The sequence below is a fragment of the Carlito syrichta genome, unplaced genomic scaffold, assembly GCF_000164805.1.
Source record: "Carlito syrichta isolate Samal-C Ts95f unplaced genomic scaffold, Tarsius_syrichta-2.0.1 Scaffold307066, whole genome shotgun sequence".
NCBI classification, from domain to species: Eukaryota; Metazoa; Chordata; class Mammalia; order Primates; family Tarsiidae; genus Carlito; species Carlito syrichta.
The window spans coordinates 331956-356080 of record NW_007251162.1 but is presented as its reverse complement, the minus strand read 5'-3'; the positions used below and the strand labels follow the sequence as shown (position 1 = coordinate 356080).

The 24125-nt window shown below is 34.6% G+C and overlaps 1 pseudogene across 1 annotated transcript; it reads right to left on the bottom strand.

Annotated features, from left to right (window-relative positions):
• Positions 1–3273: 3273 nt before the first annotated feature.
• On the bottom strand, positions 3274–3991 carry LOC103266198 (annotated as a pseudogene). The gene has a single exon (XR_002482296.1). The product of XR_002482296.1 is annotated as a 40S ribosomal protein S2 pseudogene (transcript).
• Between the last annotated feature and the right edge of the window lie 20134 nt (positions 3992–24125).

Genomic DNA, 24125 nt, shown 5'->3' with positions numbered 1-24125 from the left:
GGCAAAAACAATACTGGTTATCAAACAGCAAAACCATTGCACAAGTGTCTTCTTATTCTATTGCCTACATAGTTACTTTTGAACCAGTAACTTTGCTGACTTCTTCAGGCAAATGCCACTTTATTTCATTAAAATCCCATGACTTAGGAATTTCATAAGCTAGAAAGAATGCCAATGCAGGCAAATAATGCATTTGTAAACTGAAGTTTTCATCTTTCCCTTATTGTGTGGCCAATATACTCAATCTAAATTTTCCACCAAATAGAAATAAAGACAATTACAAAGTAATAGTTCTGTCTAACATGGTGCAACTAATATAGTGCAACTATCTTGTGTTCAGCTGCAAAAACACTAATGCTTTCCCCAGAATTTCGCTTCTGCAATTTCAGCATTTGAAATTTTAATCTTTTAGGATTGTGATTTTTGGGATTTAAGATATTAGTGATTTTAGACTTGCAGAATTTAGACGTCAAAAATTTTAATCTATTGGGATTTCAACATTCGGTATTATAGTTTCCAAGACTGCATCTCTCACGATAATTATCCAAACCCCTCCCAAAAGGGTATAAAAATAGCTAATACGCACATGAAAAGAGGCTCAACACCATTAATTATTAGAGAGATGCAAATCATAACTACAATGAGATGCCATTTCACACCCATTAGAATGGCTATTTTTAAAAAAAAGAAAGAAAAAAAATAAGTGTGAGAGGATGTGCAGGAACTGGAATCTTTGTGTACTGTTGGTATAGCCACCGTGGAAAATGGTATGGCAGTTCCTCAAAAATATAAGCATAGTCTTAACAAAGCAGAGTCTGAAGCAAAGTTTTTGCAAGTACATTAGGTGATCCTAGGGCTTAGGTGGAAGGAAATGGGAGGAGTAAATTAGTAAAGAATGAGAAAGCTTAAAAACTAACAAGAAAAACAAACAAAACAAGCAAATACCCCCCAAAAACAATGCAAGTGTGTCTTATCAAGGTGACTGCTTTGGGCAACCAAGGCTCCATTCTATCAGGATCCAAATTGTTAATCAGAAGAGTGGGAGATTGAAGCATTTATCTACCAGCTCCACCATTTGGTTGAAGGTTGCCTCTGGGGCCTTGACCCTAGACTTGTAGGCTGCACTTACTGGCAAACCAAGAGTACTACTGCAACTGGAAATGACGCACAGAAGAGGAGAGATTGAGTTTGTGAGAAGCTGTTCATAAAAGTATGGCTGAAATCAGTTGTGAATGAAGGAATATGACATGGGAACACAGAGGCATCTGATACTTGATTCATTTCACTAATTCATATATGTTATTTAATTTCAGAATCCATAATTTTGTGTCCTTGAAGTTTCAGAGCTTCAAGTGGTAGTGAAACCATAAATTCCTTAAGCCAGTTCTGAAAATAGCAGAATTGATATGACAAAGGCCAAGGTAGATAGGGATATGAATCTCAAGGGAAATGTTCTCAGATTCTTGAGGGGCAAGAGATCACTCACATTCACATGTTGATATTTGAACCCAAATGATACTAAATGTGCTGGTAGAATAATTTTCATTTTACAGGCAAAATTACTTGAGAGCTGTAGAGATACTCAGCAACTTATTAACAAATTGGGACTAGATTCCATTCTCTTGTTTCTTATCTCAGTTTCTTTTGTCAAGTTTCTACTTCCTTCTGGTGCTATTCATATTCAGAGTTTTCTTCCCTCCATGACCTAGATGGATCAAGAATGTCTTTATTTCCCTTTAAATGATTACTTGACCCAGCTTATTTTATTCATACGTTGTTTACTTCATTGGGCCTCAGGCTACTTATCTTCAAGAAGAGAGAATTTAGTATTTTTCAATTTCCATCAGCTCCAGTACTTTATGCTCATTTGCATGTGTTATGCATGCTTTGTATGTCCTGATAACAGGAATTTTGATGTTTATTTAAAACAACAAACTATAGACATGTAAATTGCTTGCTATAATTGGTACCTCTATTTCTAGAGGAAATAGTACATTTAGAAGTAAATTTCTAATTGCAAAATCTGGAAATACATATTGCCAGACTTTATAGAAAGATACCTTAGCAACTTTTGAAAATGAAAAATCATAGTTACTTTTAGATAAATTTAAATCTGATTAATTTTCTTATATCAATTTTATTTAGTTGACAAAATCAATACCAGCACTAATATAACAAAAGGTGAAAGAATATTTTATATACCTTTTTAACTTGGAAAAATAAAGCAAAAGCCAAAAGGAAATTGAGTGTATGTATATGTGCATGTGTGTGATATATACACACGCACATATATATATATATAATTATATAAGTATATATAAAAAGTACATAAAATATATTTATAAATTATATACACTTCTTATTTTTCTACTTGTGGTTCAAATATATATGTTTATCTCAATTCAAGAACCTGGGAAGCCTATACATAGATTTTGCCAAGTACATAGATACTGTGAAACTGATACTAAGTAGGTTACCTGGTTTACTTGAATAATCTCTGAAAAAAACGAGTTATAGAATAATAGTATGCCTTAGTCTCTCAATCTGTAACAATAGCGTAGTAATATTTTTCTTATTCTTCCTCTGTGAGGAGTGTTTTACTGAAAAAATAATTATCTCTGAAAAGGCTTAAGCGCATTAATAGAAAAATGTTATTAACATTCAAGGTAATGCTATTATATTGTTAGATAATGGAAAAAATTGGTCAATTCCTACCACCTACTATAGATTTGACATGCAAGAAAGTCTATATAATTTTATGAATAGAAGAGCAAGCATAACCTTGATTCTTAAAAATAACTTCTTAAAACTGTCACTCAGGAATACTTTGCTTCTAGTTGCTTAATTGAAAGACTATTGCTAAGGTAGGTTTTAAAATCTCTTTTGTTTAGCAAGCTATACTTATATGGATGTATTTTTATTAAATACCTAGAATACTATGCCTTGTCTTATTCTTACTTATTGAAAGGTCTAAAAAAATGGCCTAGTGTGACAAGTTCATGGACTTTTTGGAGAATTCCCTTCCCCAACTGAAAAAAAAATTACAAAAGAGTATAACACCAAATGGAAACTGTGATCAACTGTATTACAGAAATGCACACATGAGAATTTCAAAATATTTTAAGAACAATGCTATCATCCTGTCTACCACACAAAGTTATTGTATGTGTGAAAATACTTTACAAGCTATGAAACACTATATGTTTACAGTATTATTATTATTGTTATTATTATTACAGGCTTGATTCACTTTATTTTTCTTGTATAAAACCCCTACATTGTTACCACAGCTGTAGGCTGAGTCCTCTGCACAGAGACTCTTGTGTGGGTCTTGACAAGACGGTTGGTGAATTCCTGATGGGAAGACTTGATGAATACAGTCTTTTTCCAGAGGTCATGGGGTAAGTAGCTATAGGTCTTACAGATGGCATCAAAGGTGACCTTTGTGAAGTTGCCGAGGGTGGTAGTCAGTCCCTGGTCGAGGTGTAGCAGTTGTCAGTGCCAGCCATCATCAGTAGCTTCTTGAGCATAGGGGCCAAGATGATGTCAGTGCTCCTGGGGGCAGCAATAAGACACACCAGAACAGAACAGCAGCAGATGATCACCTTGAAAGAGACAGTGTGATGTTTGCCGATCTTATTCCCCTAGTAGCCTCTCTACAATGGGACAATGACAGCTTGGTCCAGATAATGGCCCCTTGGACTGCAGTGGCTACTTCCTTGGAGTACATAACATACAGAGTTATGTAGCCATTGTAGTCCTTGATGGCAACAAATGCCTTGAACTTGGTCCACTGGCCAGCATGTGTTTGCTTTTGCACCGGCATAATCTTCAAAACTTCATCCTTGAGAGATGCCCCAAGGAAGACATCAATGATCTCAGATTCCTTGATGAGCAGGGAGAAGAGGTAGAACTCCTCCAGCCACTTGATCTTCATGTCCTTGACCAGGTGGCCCAGCTTGGTGACAGGCATTCACTCCTTGTCTTCAGTCCTCCTGCTTCACTGGGGTCTTCCACCATTGGTACTTTCTAAGAGGTTTTTATTATTAACAAAGTAAAGCTATGGGCATCGATGTAAATAACTTCCAAACAAAGGTATTTTCTATTCTTTAAAGAGAATCTATTTAACCTAGACTATGAAGAAGAGAATTTAGTCAGTATGCAATATACAGAACAGACTTTTTGACCAAGCTAATGCAAAGAAAGCAAATTTGTTTTTTGTAGACTATCTACTTTGCAGTCAACTTCTATACATTCTAAGGTGTTCTGCTGTGGTTAAGATTTATAGAGTGAACATGATATCTTCAGGATTAGGGAATCAAGAAGAGAAAAATCACAGGAGAATATGAGGAGCCCAAAAGAAAACATTGAGGAAAGCCCAGCCTATTACAACCCATCAGATAAATCTTTAAGGTGTATGAGTCTACTATAATACAGGAGTCAGCAAAATGTGGTCTGTCTCCTGTTTTACAGGTATGATTTTGTTGGAACACAGCCCTACTCATTCATTTGTATATTATCTATGGCTGCTTTTGTGCTTCAAGGGCAGAGTTGAGTAGTTGCAACAGAAGCTGTATGACCCATAAAGCCTAAAATATTTACCACTTGGGTAATAGGTAACACCTCGTCAACAAGGGTACAAAGTGTGTTGAGCCCTGCTCTAAGAGGAAAATGTCTGAAAGGGTAAGGCTGGACACATAGGAGGCAATCCGCATCATTATTGAATGAGTAAATGCTTCAAGCTCCATTTAAAATTTTTTTCTAAGAACCACTTCCTTCCTGTGTGTGTGTGTGTGTGTGTGTGTGTGTGTGTGTGTGTGTGTGTGTGTGTGTGTGTGTGTGTATGACAGAGAAAGAGAGAGAGAGAGAGAGAGAAAATCCAAGATAGGTGATTGGTCTAGCAATGTTTCACAGGTCAATGCACTTTCCTGAAGAGAGATGCGATTATAGTAAACTCATGATTCCAGTTTGAGGTTTTGGTTGGAAAGCGAGCCTCTTAGCTATAGAACAAGATTCATGTACATATAGTAACATTTGCTCCAAGACTTGCTTTCACTGCTATATCTCATGGTATGGAAGTAATAGAAGAGTGAATATATACCTACTGAAGTTGAGTAGAGCACCCTGGTATTTGCTGAATGACTAAATTAATTTTAGTCTTTTTTATATGGGATATATCTGAGAGGTAAAAATGGTGAGCAGCTGTCCAATTGTTGAGATTTGATACACAGGAAATAAATGGATATGAAAGGGAACGTCATGAGTTTAGAGGACTAGTTTTCAGAATGGTAAGAAAGACAAGACAATAAGTTAATTACAATTCAGTTAAATTATCATTTTAGGCCCGTTGCAATAAGCCCAGTGCTCTGTCCCTCTGGTGTAAGATAGAAGTTGTACAGCTTTCCTCTTTCTCACAAAGACTGAAACATATTTCAATCAGTGTGTCATTTCAGGTTCACCTATTTAGAATCACAAGATAGCAGTGATTTGAAAGAAGGATTCTATTCTCAGAGGATCTTAATATTGTAAAGCGAGAAAGATTTATTTAGCTTAATAAGGGTTAGGCGCTCTACTGGGAGAAAGTTAATTTTCCTGTAAAAAGAGTTTTATTTTAAAAAATTTTTGTTAGTATTACTCCAACTTCCATTTTTCAATTTTTAAATAATTTCAAACTATCCACAAGTTGCAAAAGTAGTACAAATAACTCTTAACTATCATTCACCCAGGTTCACCAAATGTTAATAGTTTGCCATTATGCTTCCTCTCTCTGCATATATGTGTATATAACTTGATCATTGTCAACTAAGTGTAAGTGACAGAGATCATTCTTTATTTTCCCTAAACATTGCACAGATTATTCTGTGGTTATTATGAACAAAAATATTTTCTTATACAATCACAATATAATTATCAAAGTCCAGATATTTAACACTGAAACTGTAATATCACCCAAACTACATTATTATTGTTCAAATTACTCTAATTGTTCCAATGATGCCTTTTATAGCAACTATTATTTATTGTCCAGGATCCAATCCAGAATAAGATTTTGCTTTCACCAAAGAAACCATCAAAAGAGTGAGGGGACAGCCCACAGACTGGGAAAAAATATTTGCCTACTGTATGTCTGACAAAGGCCTAACATCTAGGATCTACAAGGAACTCAAACATGCACAAAAGAAAAAAGCAAACAGCCCCATTACAAAGTGGGCAAAAGATATGAATAGACAGTTCTCAAAAGGAGACATACGAGCAGCTTACAGATACATGAAAAAATGCTCAGCCTCACTAGTCATCAAAGAAATGTAAATTAAACTACATTGAGATACCACCTAACTCCAGTCAGGATGGCTATCATCAATAACTCAAAAAACAGCAGATGCTGGAGAGGATGCTGCAAAAAGGGAACACTTCTACACTGTTGGTGGGAGTGCAAACTAGTACAGCCTCTGTGGAAAACCATGAGGTGATTTCTAAAAGATCTAAATATCCACCTTCCATATGACCCCACAATCCTCCTACGGGGAATATACTCAGAAGAACTCAAATCACTCTATAAAAAAGATACTTGCACACGTATGTTTATTGCAACATTGCTCACAGTTGCAAGAAAATGGAACCAACCATGCAGCCCATCAAGAGAAGACTGGATAAAAAATTGTGGTACATATACACGATGGAATATTATACAGCCATAAAGAAGAACAAAATCATGAACTTCACAGCAACCTGGATGACTTAGAGTCTATAATACTGAGTGATCTTTCACAGAAATAAAGAACTGAGTAGCACATATTCTCACTCATAAGTGGATCTTGAGCAATTATCATAACACTATAAGAAAAGGATTGACAGTAGTGGGAAACTGCAGGGGGTGGGAGGACGGGGAGATGGGATTGTCAGTAGTGGGAATCTGCCTGGGGAAGGGGGGGACACATCTCATCAGCAAGGGTACCTGCATAATGAACATTTGTATACCTAACCCTGAATTGCACCCCACATCTTTAAAATAAAAACAAATTAAAAGGAAAAAAAAGGAAGATTTTGCTTTCAGTTGTCAATTTGTTAGAGTCCTCAATTTGAAAAGTTCCTGAGGGTTTCCTTATATTTCATGACATCAACATTTTGAAGAAGTAAGGCCAGTTATTTTGTGGAATATTCCTCAATTTTGGATTGTCTTAATTTTTTTCCTTATTAGATTTAGGTTATGGATTTTGGACAAGAATGCTACATATATGATGTTTTTATTAGCGCATCATGTCAGAAGACACAAGGTATTGACTTGTCTCATTACTGGTGATGTTAACTTTGATCACAGATACAAAGATTTCTGGCAGGTTTCTCACAGTATGGTTACTATTTTCCTTTTTGTAGTTAATAAGTAACTTGAGGGAGACAGTTTGAAGTCGTTTGAATATCCTGTTTTCTCTCAAGTTTTCACTCACTAGTTTTAGCATCCATTGATTATTATTACTTGTATTATTTGTAATTATAATTCTTGTAAAATGTTGACTTTTATTCTAACATTCTTCCAATATTTATTAATTGATATTCTATGTTAAAGAGGTACTGTACCTTTCTCTCTCTCTCTCTCTCTCTCTCTCTCTCTCTCTCTCTCTCTCTCTCTCTCTCATCATTATGGACCAATAAATTCTTATTTTATTTATATGGGTTATGACCCATTAGTGTTGTTGTCATCTTTGTTAATGTTTATTATTGTTAATATCAAAGTTTCTCAGATTTGACCATTGGAAATTCATTCAAGCTAGCTTCTGTTTCCTTTTGACCTTTCCTCATCATTCTTTATGAATTTCCTTACTTTGTGGCAATAATTTCCTTATTTGGTGTATTTTAGATTTCTAGGTGTGTAGTTTTTGTTTTTTCTTCAGTCCTAGAATAAGACATTTCTCCAAGGACTGTGTTAAATTTTTTTATTGTATTTTAACTATGTAGATTTATTTTTTCTAAAACTTCTTTTTCCTTCTTCTACCACTGTCCTGTTCTCGATAATACTTTATTACCTTTCTCTGTAGTCAAGATTGATATTTTTTCCATCTTCATATATAGGCTGACAGTCATTCTTTAACTATACTTGGCTCCACTACGTGAATGGGAGGGTGGAAGTTGGTTCTAGGAGTAGAGAGAGCAAAAGTCATTATCATGTATAATTTAATTAACAAAATATATTCGCTTCCCATGCCAGCTGTTTTGTAGGTTTTTTTTTTCCTTTCATGTTGAAGTCATTGCAGGGCTGATAAAATTGGATTTACCTTAGCAGTTATATAGAGAGCAGATAATGTAGAAAAAAGAACATGGAACTAGGATTCAGAAAATCTAATTTATAACATTGACTCTATTTAGATTTTTGTCAAGCTAGTTTGGTTCTCTAATCCTCAGTTTTCTCAGCTTTAAAGTTAAAATGGCTTATCTTTCCCAATGATCTCAGAGAAGTAACGCTCATAAGAAATTACTTTAATCTGTAGAATACTATCTTTTTGCCTTGTATTTATTTATTTATTTTTCCCTTTAAAAAATTAAGTATTTTGGCTGAACACAGTGCCTCACACTTGTAATCCCAGTACTTTAGGAGGCCAAGGTAAGTGGATTGCCTGAGCCCAGGAGCTGGAGACCAGTCTGGACAATACAGCAACACATCATCAAAAAAATAAATCAGCAAGGTGTGATGACACATGCCTGTAGTCCCAGCTACTTGAGATGCTAAGGTGGAAGGTTCAACTGAGCCTGGGGGTCAAGCCTGCCCTAAGCCGTAATCATTGTGATCATGCCATGGCACTCCAGCCTGCCTGACAGAGTGAGACCCCAGCTCAAAAAACAAAAACAAAATGAAACAAAAAAACTGTTTTGCATTGGAAAATTAATAAAAAGTTGTTATTATATAATATATTGTAACACGACAGATGAAATAAATAATATATTGGCAGGCAATGAAGTAAACTTGAAAGAAGATTGAGAATTTATAGTTCTCTCCATAAATATATTTTTTAAATTAAATGAATGAGTGATCATTAGCAGGTGTTTATTTGGTTTAATAGGCTTATTATAAAGTAATTTTATAATTTTAAAATTATATAATACTGATATGTCATGCTTTAGACATGAAGAAAGTTTAGTAATTGTTTAGATCCTACCTTTCAGGTAACAGGGGTTTACAACTTTAATTTATTAAATGAAAGAAGATATCATATGATGAAGTTTATTTCATCCCAGGAAAAAACTATTTATAGCACTATGTCCAAATAATTTGATACTTGTGACCGGGAAACTAAATATACAATGGGACAAAAGCCAAACCATATATAAAAATAGAACTCTGACTATAACCTCTACAACAACCAGTCCATGATGCCAAGCCACAACCTCTGCAGCAATTGGCTCCAAATCAGCAGGACTTGGTCAATAATGACCAGTTTTCCTAATTTCTGTCCTCACTTACAAATTAGAACCAACCAGAGGAAGCAAAATTTTCTCCTCTAACCAATTGTATAGGATGCTCCACTTCTAGTTAGCCTACCTTCAGGTTTCTCATGACAACAACTCTTCATCAGGGCATACCTATCTTAGTCTGTTTGTGTTGCTATAAAGGAATACCTGAGGCTGGATAATTTATAAATAAAAGAAATTTATTTGATTAAATGTTCTGCAGGCTGTGCAAGAAACACAATGCTGGCATCTGTATCTAGTGAGGGTCTCGGGCTGTTTCTTCTCATGGCAGTAGGAGGTCAGCTAGCATGTACAGAAATCACATGGTGAAGGAGGAAGTAAGAGAGAGAGAGAGAGAGAGATTGAGAGAGAGAGAGAGAGAGAGAGAGGAGGTACCACCCTCTTTTCAACTACCAATGCTTACAGGAACTAATAAAGTGAGACCTCACTCACTCCCCTATCTCCAGGGAGGTAGTTAATCTATTTATGAGGCATACAACCCATGACTGAAACATCTCCCATTATGACCCGTCTCCAACACTGGTGATCAAATTGTAACATGAGATTTGGAGGGGACAAACAGCCAAACTACAGCACCTTTCCTTCATGCCACCATAAAACTTTTCCACTGCCCTGCCTGTCTTTGACACCATAAAGTTTTTCCACTGCCCTGCCTGTCTTTGATGCTATGCTAAATGCAAGTGATGGTGGTTGACTCTTGCTCTAGCAAGCTCTAGACAAATACCTTTTCCTTGTTCTTATTTGGGTGGCCTTCATTTATTTCCATATAACTATCTTTTTATATTCTTTTTTTGACAGATCTCTTGGTGACTTCCTACAAGACCTATGTTAAAATTGTCTCCAAGACATTTGAGTTTATTATTTTGTTTTCAAGTTCTTTTTATCTAGCCATTTATTGTATTCACCAATGAAATGTTTGCCAAGAACCTGTCCTGTTTAGAAATATAAAAAAGAATAAATATAGAAAGATAATTCACATCTTCTGATCATTTAAAATCTGCACTATGCTTCCCTGTGAAAAGAAAATATTTCTCCTGAAATGATTGCACAGGAGTGGGGGTCAGAATATGTGAGTGTAATCAATCAAACATAAGGCAACATTTTCTTTTTGCAGTAACCTTGAAAACTAGTCATTTCATAAAATCGTATAATGCATCTTAACTAAGTTGGTGCATTCTGAAAGACAGTTGATCAACTAAAGTGGTAATATTCTGATAGAAACTCATCTCTGGGCTCAGATATTAGTTCTTGCAGCTAGTAATCTTTGATAGAGACTTAGGTTTGTCTAAGCACAGGTAGTCACGGCAATTATGGATGAAAACCGTTCTTTGGCTAGTGAGATCTAGCCGCTAGAAAACAAAAAACAAAGCAACCAGCCCACGTTTACACTTTCTATCAAATAACTAAGCATTTTTAAACAATATTTCTGAATAGTTTGGTAGCAATTAGGAAGTTAGATCCATTAGATCCATTATTCTTGTTCACTCTTCCATGATTACCTGTTAGTAAGCTCTATCTACTCCACCCATTGAAATGCTACCATCAGCTGGGCTCAGTGGCTCAGCCTGTAATCCCGCCCCTTTGGGAGGCTGAGGTGGGTGGATTGCCTCAGCCCGCGGGTTCGAGACCCGCCTGGGCAGCGTGACCTCATCTCTACAATAAATCAAAAAATCAGCCGGGCGTGGTAGCGCATGCCTATAATTCCGACTTCTCGGAAGACTGAAGTGGAAGGATTGCCGGAGCCCAGTAGGTGAGGCTGCGGTGGCCAGGAGCGGCCACTGCCCTCCAGTCTGGGCGACCGAGTGAGACTGCCACTCAAAGAAAGAAAGAAAGAAAGAAAGGCTACCATCTTTTAAGATAAAACTGAATTCTCATTTACTTAATGAAATATTACAAAATCTCATTTGGGCTCAGTGACAGTTTTCTCCTTTCTAGTCTATAGCACTTATAACCTATGCCAAATAGCATTCCTACTATTGAGCCAAATAAGTCTTGAAACCAGGGACAATGTCTCGGTTTGCCTTTGGATTGCCCATGGAATATTTCAGTACTATTTCCATGCATGTGTATTGAATAGAATAAAAACGTGTTGGGTTTAATTCACTGTATTTTTTTTTCTTTTGAGTTGGAGTCTCACTCTGTCGCCCAGACTGGAGTGCAGTGGCCACTCCCGGCCACCGCAGCCTCGCCTGCTGGGCTCCGGCGATCCTTCCATCTCAGCCTTCCAAGTAGCTGGAATTACAGGCATGCGCTACCACGCCCGGCTGATTTTTTTGATTTATTGTAGAGATGAGGTCTTGCTGCTCAGGCGGGTCTCGAACCCGCGGGCTCAGGCAATCCACTCACCTCAGCCTCCCAAAGGCAAGGGATTACAGGCTGAGCCACCGAACCCGGCTTAATTCACTGTATTTAATTCTGGCTTATATTTTATGCCCACAGTGCTTAGGGTGAATGTAGGGTAGGTGTTCACTAAAAGGTCTTTTGGATAATTAGTAGTTAATGCTCCACTTTCTTAGTCATATCCTAGGGACTGAGAAAATTTGATAGTGAAAAGGTAGCACAAATAATGTTTATAATAATTATGTAGGTTTAGCTATATATATGTATATCTTTTAATCCCGAGTCTCAGTTTATGGTCTTTACTCCTCATATCCTATAGTGGGTCAAAGAAGAAATAATTCAGTCAGATGTGCTAAGAACTTGTCTGCTGACTCTACTCTAGGATCTTGTGTTGCATGTTGTTCCCTTTTCCTGCTTGATTAAATACTGTGTTGCATAGATTGCTTAGAGACATCATATTTATACATTGTTAAAGATATTTATATTTTGGTTGAAGATCAGTGGTAAAGGCCATGCAAAGGCATATTAATTTCTTTCTTCATTCTTCACTATTTTAAAAAAGAAGTAATTATTTCTTTTCAATTTTTACCATTATTAATTTTCTCAACAATGAAAATTATTTATAAAAAATTATTGGAAGTAGGGTGGGTCATAAGGAAATAAAGAACTAACATTTATTGAATGCCTAATATGTACCAGTTATTGGTACACATTTTCTTATGTTGTCAAATTCTTGTGAAAATTTTGTGGGTTCTAAAAACTACATTTTATTGTTGAAATATGATACTCAAAGAAGTTTTAAAGTTGAAAATTGATATTCAAAGGGATTAAACTATGTGTTATTAGGTGTTTAATTTACTATGCTTGGTTAGATTGTACCACATCTTTTAATTAAGAAGATAATCAATTGTTATGAATATGTTTATGTTTAAATAAATATGTGTACATGAAAACTTAGAAATATCTTTATTATACAGAATTTCCTTTTAATACATTTTAATGTTTAATTCAAACAAACAAGTATCCTTTCCTAAATCTCTAAGGTCTAGAAAAGAAAAAAAAAAGCTTTTTACCTGATTTTCCTTGAGAGCTTTAGTAACTACTAAAGCGCGCGCGCGCGCGCGCACACACACACACACACACACACACACACTCTATAATACCACTTTTTTTTTTTTTTTTTGAGTTGGAGTCTCACTCCGTTGCCCAGACTGGAGTGCAGTGGCCGCTCCCCTCGCCTGCTGGGCTCCGGCAATCCTTCCGCCTCAGCCTTCCAAATAGCCGAATACCACATTTTTAAATAAGTTTTATGGTAAGTAGAACTAGAAACATGACAGGTTATAACTTCACTAACATAGTAAGCACAATTTCTTACCAAATCTCTTTAGCAGGACACTAAAAAGGATTTTAACATTAAGTGGGCCACTACCAACAAACTCAAGAGATATACTGCTTATACATGCCAGAATAGGTAAGAAACATATTTAGTGGAGAACTGGCTTACTTATGCAGGGTTCTATTTTTCAGATCTGATGAAAACCCAAACCTTAAATGATTAAAAGAGAATAAAGTGAAAATTATTTGGATTCTAATTAAATCATTGAATTATTTCAATTTTAAATGTTGCTATTTCAGTTTTCTTTATAGTATTCACTATTTTCTTCTTTAATATGATTTCCTTATAACATCAAGTAAAAGCAAGATCTATTTATTAATTGTTTTGCTTCTCATGCAGGGAAGTATTGGAACAGTAAAGCAAATTATAAATGCAGGAGAAACCATGACTTTTTCCTTTTGGAAGTAGAAAACCATTATGGGGAAATAAGGTTCACTATGTGGAAGGTATATAAAGTAATGACTAAAGATTGATTGCTATAGAAATCCACAGGTAGGAAAGCATAAAGTGAACTAGAAAATGAGAAAAGTGTTGATAGAGGGCTTCAAGAGTGAAACATAGTGTTTTGGTTATGATTATAAACTTTTCAAACAGAGAGACCTACCAATACATGACACCCAAGTCCACTGTATATAGTTGTGTCTCTGAGGTCAAGTTCCTCAAGTTAGATAATACCCATTCTCCTCATGTGCAATGGGAATTCTAATAGTAATTACCTCATAACGTTGTTAGGAAGATGAAATCAGATAATACATTAGAAATACTTTATTTATGACACATAGTAAGCTTTCAATAGGAGTTATGTATTACTGATATTGTTATTATTGAGGAAATTGGGTTTGAAATTGTCATTAGAATTATACTAGATTTACATTAGATTTGGTGGAAAACAAAAGGCAGACAATCATAGTTCCAAAATATTTCCAGCCAGTGTTCACAGGGAACACCAAAGTGAAAAAAAGGTGATTTGATATAAAATATTAAAATGGTACTTTGCAGTTTACAAAATAATTTTATTGATATAATGGTATTGCAGTCTTTCACAAATTTTGTGAAGAAAGAACTATTACCTTCAGTTTAGAAACTACAAAGCCAAATGTCGGAGAAGCTAAATCCCAAGAATGTGAATCCATGTCCACTCTTTCAACAGGATGAGGAATCTGCACATTGTGGGAACCCTCCTTTCACATCACTGTCAACTCACTGGGTATTCCGGAACCTACTGATCTCCACTCTTCCCTACTCTCCACTTATGGAGATGGCCTAAATGGGGTAAGGCAGCTTGGCAATGAGCATAAACTCAGGAATATAGACGAAGGGAAGAAAACTGCCACAACTCCTTAAGAATCAAGAAAAACTGTGCCTGCGCAGGTAGAGACTAGGTGAGCCTGAAGATGACCGGCTTAATCAGTGATCATATACTCAGCTGCATGGGGCTCTCAGATGCTAGTACAACTGGTACTCATTTGACAGGGAGCCTGATGGTCAGCAGACTGTGGCTCTGGTCTTGGTTTTTCAGGTTCAGTCTCCTTTGTGGGGTCCACAAAATTCTCCTTAAATTCTTCCTTTTCTCTTCCTCTTTCCTTCCAACCTGCTCTGCAAGGACACCTTGAAAAACTTCTTTAATCTGCGAGGAAATTCTGGCTCTCATTCATCATGATTTTTATTATTTTAGGTCATTTATAACAGTCTGAATTAAATGTATTCTCTAGGAGTTCTCATTAAAATTTTTCTGAAAGAAGAATGCTTTCAAATGGAAAAAATGTCAGACATGATTATATAGGGTATATTATAATGCTTCCCAAAAATGTTGGAAAAATATATAATCATAGGGGCTACTGCACTTTATTATGAGAAATATAATTAAAATGATCTGGCACAATCATCGTCCCTTTTCTGTGTGTAAAGGGGTTGCTGTTTTAAAAATAAAACAGATATCAAGCATTTCCCTATGCTTGCTTTATATAACACTGAGGTTTTAAATAATACATCACTTTATTTAAAATCTATTTACATGGTAATTGCCACTGTATAATGTATGAAAGATCACTTCACTGAGTTTAAATCTGGTTTGCAATGTGGGCTTGACATACATTTTATTATTTTAAAAAAGGCTCTTAAATTACCCTTTGTGTATTTCTAAAATACAAGTAGCTATTTTTAGAAAAATAATCATGAACTCTAGCCGTTGCTAACCTGTTTTGTGATCCATTGCTTTCTAGATTTGGCTGTCTTTCTGAAATGCCATTTTGCTTCTTTAAAAACGTAGACAGCAACAGGAGATTTAAATATCACCTAAGAAAATGTTATTTTTTAAATCCTATTTCAAATTTCTTACATGGCAAAACAGACTTTAAAAAGTCCTATTGCTGAATTTTCTACTATATATGAAAAAAACAATTGCTCTGAAGGATTTTTAACATCATTATTTATTTCCTCATTACTGGGCCTTGGGAATCCCCAAGGGCTCAGTATATTTATTTGCCCTTCCATATTGATTTCTGTTTCTCCAACTCATTTCTAACCTTGCTCCTTGAGAGACATCAGCACCCTTTAGTACGGAGTTCTTTTTCATTTATCTGTTGTTATCACCAGAGCTAGCTGTTGAATGTCTTATGATCTTCACGAAGACTGCACATAATAAGGACTAAATAGCTATCTCTTCAGTAGTTTCATCATTATAATTAACAGTCAGAAAGAGAAGATCTTGCTTCAATACATTAAGAACAAAATTGAGAAATGTATTTGTTATGGAGAGGACCTAATGGTGGACTGAGCTCAACTCATAATGATATCACTTTTCTTTGTGAGAGTTTCCAGATTGCTTCATTATACCCCCAGAAGATTCAGTATATGGACCACTTTTAGTTTCTGTCTACATTCACATCTTAGGTAATCTCATCCAGATTCTTGGTTTTAAATACCATACATATGTGGATAAATCTCAAATGTACATCTCTTTCCAGAACTCTCTGAACTTCAGTCTCATATGCCTAACAGCTTTCACAGCATCTGCACTTCAATATCTGCAAAGCAGTAAAATAAGTTATGGCACAATAGAAAGGATATGAATATAAAGGCCATGATCTTGATTGAAAACTTAACAGATGTAGAAAATAAAAAGATTTATTCTATTCCAATTAAATGATAATTTTCTGGTCAGGTAGAGTGAAGGGAGTTAAATAAAAGATCAATTAGATTATGTGTGTCTGCAAATGGCAAAAACTAAATTTACAGTTGTAGAAATATGAGATTTTTTTTGGCCCACATGACTAGAAGTGTAGAAATTGGGTGGATTTAGGACAGAAACCAACAGAGTTCTAGATTTGCTTCTCTCTGTGTTTTTGGTTTTGTTTTTCTGTATGTCTATCATTATTTATAGACTTGTGTTTGGTTTAGTTTCCTTCATGATGGCAGGATGGATGCCAGCAGTCACTGGGTTAATGTAATTCCATGTTTATGTTCACCAAAAGAGAGAGAGAGAGAAAGATTGATTTTCCATGGCTCTCTCTTAAGAGTAAGGAAGTTTCTTTCCAAGAATACTGATGCAAAGCTTTTCTCATATGCCACTCATCCACGCTAGCGTAGGCCATCCTACATCTGAATTTTATTTAGGTATTAGTGCCCTCCTACATGGCTCATAACCTGCTAGGTAAGCTAACTCCAACCCCATTTCTACAGGTTGGTTTATATCTGTCTAAGCCAATTGGGCAGCATCCACTTCTCTGACAGTAAGTTGATTTTGGCCTGGAAACGTTCATTTCCTTCCTTCTGAAGGACAACTCACATGTAGGAGGCATGATTTCTTTGTCATCATGCTGAGATAAATTCTAGCCTCTTGGAAAAACCTTGGATGATGAGAAACCATGTGGAGATAAAGACAGGCCAAGAAGCATTCAGGTGTCACAAAATTTTAAGTATTTTGGGAATGGATCCTTCAGCCACAGTCCCTCCAGCTGATGTCTAATGAATCTGAGACAAATTTTTTAGCCAAGCTCATCTGAAATTCTTAATGCTCAAAGTCATGAGCAATATAAATGATCATCATAATCTAAAAATTCTACGGTAGTCTGTTACATAACAATATATAACCAAACATTCAAAGTTTTGAATTTTATTACAAATAAAATGGACATCCAATGAAGAGTGATATGTTAAGCAGAAAGCAATATTATCTGAATTATTAAAACGAGTATGTAGAAAATTGGTAGAAGGATTGGACAAAGAGTAATAGAAATGTATTTAGGAAGACTGTGGTACCTCAGTGAATGCTAATTGGCATTCTGGTTCCAGATAGGCAGCCTGTGCTCAGGGAGTTAGGTTGTGCCTGAGCTATGATGGCCCTGATAGTTAGATACAACTAAGGATTACTTAACTTTGATTCCATGCCTTCCTCCAGTGGATTGCATATCACTGTAATTTTAGTGCGTGCTCATTGTTATCTTTAGATTTTATGTTAATTCCTTGTTCATCGTTTCCTTTCAGATTCAGTCTTTGTTATAATTTCAAATTTTTACTGATGAAAGATCAATGCATCCACAGGACAAAAATAATCTTTTTTTAAAAAAATAAAATGCCAAACATCTACACATTTTAAATATGATTCTAGGGAATATCTAGGACACTTCTATATCAATTCTCTGCCAAGAGTTCTTATAATAGATTCTTGCACCCTTAGAAATCAAAATTATCGATTTCACTTTGATGGCTTTTTTGCAGGTCTTAAAAAATTCTGTATTTTTAATTTTTCTTGTAGTCACTGTTTTATTGGTTTCTTCTCTCACTTTTGTTCATTTGGCTAAAATATAGAACTTATAGAAAGATGAAATAAATTTTGAATATGGCATTTCTTCCCATATTATTTTGGAAGATGCTTTAGATCTTTTAGTGTTTTCATATGAGGTACCATCATTGATTCTCATATCAGCTCTGTCATATAAATGAGTAAATATAAAAATATTAATTTATCAGTAGGAAAATTGAATGCCCAAGGAAATTAACTAACCTGTCCAGGAACATGCAATTAATAATAACTACTGATACTGAAACTCACAAGAGTTAAGAGATTTTTGTCTATGTGAGAGAAAAAGTAATGTTTTTCTAGTGCCTAGAATAGTATCTGGCACATAGTAGTTGTTCAATAAGTATTTGCTGAATGAAGTTTAATTGAGTCAGAGGTGGTATATCTGTAGAATAGAAAATATACTGAGAGGGGTTGAGGTCAATGAGATCTGGACATAATTTTTTGTGATGTCATGTACTTGTTCTGTAATTTAAGACAAGTTATTTAATCTTTTTGACTCTCATGTTCCTCAGTTACTTACTACAGTAACCTCATACATATGACATGGGACTGCTCTATGGATTAAATTTGATCACATATGTAAAATGTCTGCCAAGCAGGGATAGTAAATAAAAGTTGAGCTTAAAATATGGCAGTTAATAAATGATTATTCATATTATATACAATTTTTTCATCTATAAGAAGGTCAAGTGGAGAAAAAAGCTTAAGTCGACATGTACTAGAATGATACACATTATTGTTTGCAAAATGATAATAATTTAACAAATAATAGAACACATTTTGAAATTAATTATAACTAAAGATATGATAATTTTCCCCAGAGGCAGGATGATAATAATGTGGACTTTCTCTGTATCTATAATCTTACTTCAACATAGGTGATATTAAATCTGAAGAACAGCAAATAATACTTTTTAAAGATTATGTCAATCGTATTCATGAACTAAAATGAAACACACAGCTCGGTACTTTCAGAGTTAGCTTGTTCATAATGTTCCATCTTTATTTTTTGAAGTTGAAGCTTTTATTTCTGAATTAATTCCTAAATTTGTTTCCTGGGTTGATATCCGGCACTCAGTAGATAAAGAAGAGGCGTGATGGGATGGTCTATAAGAATGCTGAAAGTATAGCTTTTTATAGATGAGTAATTTGAGGCAAAAAGATGCAAAATGACTTACTTGCCTGAGATAAAACAATGACTCAGGTTCCTAGCAGGAATAGAACATGAGCTCTGGATTTAAGGCTGCTCAATTTTACTCCAAGAAATTATGCTTTTCCCTGTACTTTCTTTAGTAATGTGCAATATACATTGACACTTGAGTGAGAGCACTTATTTTTTGATTTTGTTCCTCTTCTGTATGCATTTCACTGCCTAATTATCATGGAAAGATTGCTCTTCAAGAGTCTTCCAACCTTCGCTTCTGCCTTAGAGCTGCTAATTTCCTAAGTTTGCTTTGACATGTAGGAAGTTTTTGCTACATTTTTGCTGCTGTAATCACTTTGCTTTGTCAGTCTTATGAACCTATATATAAATGAGCATAAATATAAGTCATAAATGCATAAATGTGAGCTTTACATCCCTGTTTTGTCATTCATTGATGTTTTAAAAAATAATTTGGTTTAAGCTCTATCTACATTTGTGAGGTTATTGATCTCTTCCAATATCTTTTTCATTTATACAATGACAAATATAGGTTTGGGAGACAGTCACATCCAGTCATTTACAAAGTATTTTAAAACTTCCATTTTGGAGGGAATAAATATACTTTATCATGATTCATCAGAAATGATAGTGTTACATTAAGAGAAGTGCAAAATAGGAAACACAATCTCTAAATTTATCAGAGTAACTGTGTTTCTCAAAAACTGTTTTACAAAATGATCCAGGCAATTTTTATTATGTAGGTGAAAAGAGAATACATACTTTAAGCCAAAAAACTAAAGAATATTAAGTATACGGAATGACAAAGTTGGAGCTGAATAACACCTACTTCACAATTTTCATGTGACGATCAAATGAAATACAGTTTAAAATGACCCAATCAATATAGAGTATGTAATACATGGCAGCCTCCAAATAGTGATAGTATTTCTTGTTCAAAACAATTGTAAAAAAATTACTTGTCCTGATTATAAAAGTAACGTATGCTCATTGTACAAACTGGGAAATCCAAAGATGTATAAGAAAAAAATCAAAGTGTATGTACTCATACCAATTGGTGATAAAAGCTTCTAATAATTTTGGGTATATTTCCCAACTTTAATGAATATAAATATTTTCATATTTTTGCAATGCTAATATTATTTTAAACTCTAATTTGCATGATGCGAAATGTTAAAGGATCAAGAATTAGATTAATATCAAACTTCACAACAGAAGTGCTAGGTGAAAGGAGACAGTAGAGTCCAAAAAAGATTTTGGGTCTAGATTTTGCATTCATTAAGTATTACATAAACAACAAAATATCAAAAATTCTCAAGAATAAATTGTCTTATAACACTACGCAGACAATACACTATTTCAAAGCACTCTAGGAGGAAACATTTCAGCAAGAAAAAAAAATGACCAATATGATTGTAAGTGAGCAACTTAGTATGATTTATTGTTGTCTACAAACAATGATTTTAAAACTATATTTCTCAATCTGAAACAAAAATGCTGGCTTAGAATTTCTCAAACATTTTGGTTACAAGATCAATTTACTCTTAAAAATTGTTTAGACTGCCAAAGAACTTTTGTTTATATGGATTTTGTCTATCAATATTTACCACATTATAAATTAAAACAATAAAATATATTCACTTGTTAAAAATTATAATTAAAATCATTTTAAGTTAATACACACATGTTTTATGAATAAACATCCAAAGCACAAACGTTCAGAAATTGGCATTGTTTTATGTTTGTGCAAATCTTTTTTTTTTTTTTTTTTTTTTGAGTTGGAGTCTCACTGGGTCGCCCAGACTGGAGTGCAGTGGCCACTCCCGGCCACCACAACCTCGACGTGCTGGGCTCCGCGATCCTTCCGTCTCAGCCTTCTGAGTAGCCGGAATTACAGGCGCGTGCTACCACGCCCGGCTAATTTTTTGATTTATTGTAGAGATGAGGTCTCCCTGCCCAGGCAGGTCTCGAACCCGCGGGCTCAGGCAATCCACTCACCTCAGCCTCCCAAAGGCGCGGGATTACAGGCTGAGCCACCGAGCCCGGCTTGTGCAAATCTTTTTAATGTCTAAAATAAAAGGTAATAACTAGATTCTCACTACTGCTGCTGCTGGATTCAGTCTGTTGTGATATATGTCATGAGGCCTTAAAAAAACCCACTGTATATTTATGTAAAAACCAGAGGGAAAAAGACAAACAAATGCCTAGTATTATTGTGAAAACAATTTTGACCTTTCATACACTTTGAAAGTGTCCTGGGAGCCTCCAAAGGGCTGTAGACCACATTTTGAAAACGACTGATCTGAATGATGCTACCATTTTGAGAAAAAGTACTAAGGTAGGAAAAGAGGATAGAAGGAGGAGAAAAACCTTAGATACTGTGAAACTTTCAAAATGAATGGGTAAAAATAAACATAAATATTAATGTTAGTAATTTAGTGTAATCATTTAAACAACAAAAATTAAATAGTTGGTCTTCAAATCCAGAGAATGTATAATTTGATGTGCCCAATGAAGGGTAAAAACGGAGAATGCTATATAATACAAAATAATTTTAAAATTAAAAACATAAAATAAGGTGCAAAAATGAATCTTAATATAGCAATACATTATGGCAAACAGAAATATGTTCAATTCATGTACAGAGCTAGAGACTCTCAGATAGGATTAAAAATCAAGCAAACAAACGAGCACATAAGTAAATATTTTGTACTGGAAAATAAATTTATTAAATACAATGGAAGGGAAAATATATAGCAGAAAAGTATGAAAAGATTCACGCTGAAGTGGCAATTTTAATCTCAGACAAAATAAATTTTAAGTTAGCGCACACTATATGTTGGTTAGAAAAGTAATTCAAGAAAATATCAGTCTTGAACATCATTACATTAACAATAGCTTCAATATATAGAGAGCTACAATGGGTAGAGCTAAGCAAAGAAATACGAAATCAACAATTGTCATTTTAGATTTTATTGCACATTTTGTTAGACACTGATAGATTAAGCAAGCAATAAAAAGCTAATTGAATAATATAATTATTAATCTTGGACCTTAATATTTATACACAGGGAAAATTTTGCTTTCAACACAGAATACATATTTTTTTCAAGCACACATGAATCATTTACAAAATTCACCATGTTCTAGGCTTCAAAGGAAGCTACAGTTAATCTTAGAATCAATATAGTCAGAGACAATGTTTTCTGACTGTGCAGCAACCAAATTAAAAAGTACGATAATATTATAACTTAAAACAGCCTATAACTCCTTTAGTAAAGAAAAACCACATGATAAATTTTAAAATACTTATAGCTAAAAGAATACGATAATGGAAGCACAGGAAAGTGTGTGGAATGCAGTCTGTGAAGGAAGTTTTATATACGTAAAGATACTTAATGGGAAACAAAAGGATTTTAATGATGAACCAAGAATTCAATTCCAGAAGCCAGAAAAGGAATAACATAAACAAATCAAATAGAAATAATAAATAAAGGCAAAAATGAATGAATTTAAACTGCAATGACCAGTGAAACTGACTTTAAAAAAATGGACAACAAAAATCTGGCTCTCTGAAAAGACTAATAAGAAAGACAAGTCTCATGTGAAGTTAATAAAAATAAGCAAATATGTAAATAGGCAAATACAGAATAAAAAATAACCAAGTTATAACAGACATTAAAATTATAAAAAGTTATAAACAACCATATGCAAATATATTTGATAATCTGAAGAAATGTAGAAAACATGTCCTTAAATAAATCAAATATTCATCTACTTCTTCCCTTAAATTTAACCACTTTTTCCAAAAATCTCACCTCCAAATGACTTTATATATGAAATCTTGCAAACTTCCAAGGAATAGATAATTTTATTACACAATATACAAAGAAAGAACACTGCCTAATAGACAGCAAAAGTATTTTTACAACAAAATAAAATCATTAACTGATTTTAATTATGGACATATTTTGAATAATTCTAAATGGAATGTTGACATCTGTATCTCACAGTGGTTAAAAAAGTCTCTTATAGGCTGGGTGTGGTGGCTCAAGCCTGTAATCCCAGCAATTTGGGAGGCTGAGGTTAGAGGAATGTCTAAACTCAGGGGTTCGAGACCAGCCTGGGCAACTTGGTGGGACCTCATCTCTACAGTAAATCAAAAAATAAGCCAGGCGTGGTAGCGCGCACCTGTAGTTCCAGCTACTTGGAAGACTGAGGCAGAAGGATCACCTGAGTCCAGCAGGTTGAGGCTGTGGTGACCGTGAGCATGCCACTGCTCTCTAGCCTGGGCGACAGAGTGAGACTCCAACTCAAAAACAAAACAAAACAAAACAAAACTAAAACCTCTTATAGTTAAGTTGGAATTGTATCTACACAAAAAGATGGTTCAACATCGGAAAAACTCTCAAATTAAACATATTTTAAACTAAAGGGGGAAGACGTCATGCAATTTTCAATTTATGCAGGCAAATAATTTGATAAGCCTAATACACTGTAATTAAAAAAAAATCAGAAAATGAGAAATTGAAGGCTATTTCTTAACTAGATAACAGCAAATGGATAGTTACCCCCAAATTAACAACTAATTTTACACTTAATGTACCAAGGCAAGATGCATCCTCTCTCTATAGTGGTCATTAAGACAAAGATACCACTTAGAGTGTTTATTATAATCTAGAGCGTTTGGCCAGCTGAATATATCAAAACAAAACAAAACAAAACAAAAACAGGCAAAACAACAACAAAAAATTTGAAAGAAAGAAATAACATTGTAATATTTCTCAAATAATGTAGATAAAAAGATCCCTGTAAAGTACTAGCATCTAACAAGAAAATATAATTAAAAAATAGGATATATTAGCAACAAGATGCAAAATGTAACGAGCAATTTACAGGATACTTATTGAAAAAATTTAAACGTCGCCAAAATGAAGCATTACAGCAGCCATGAGTAAATG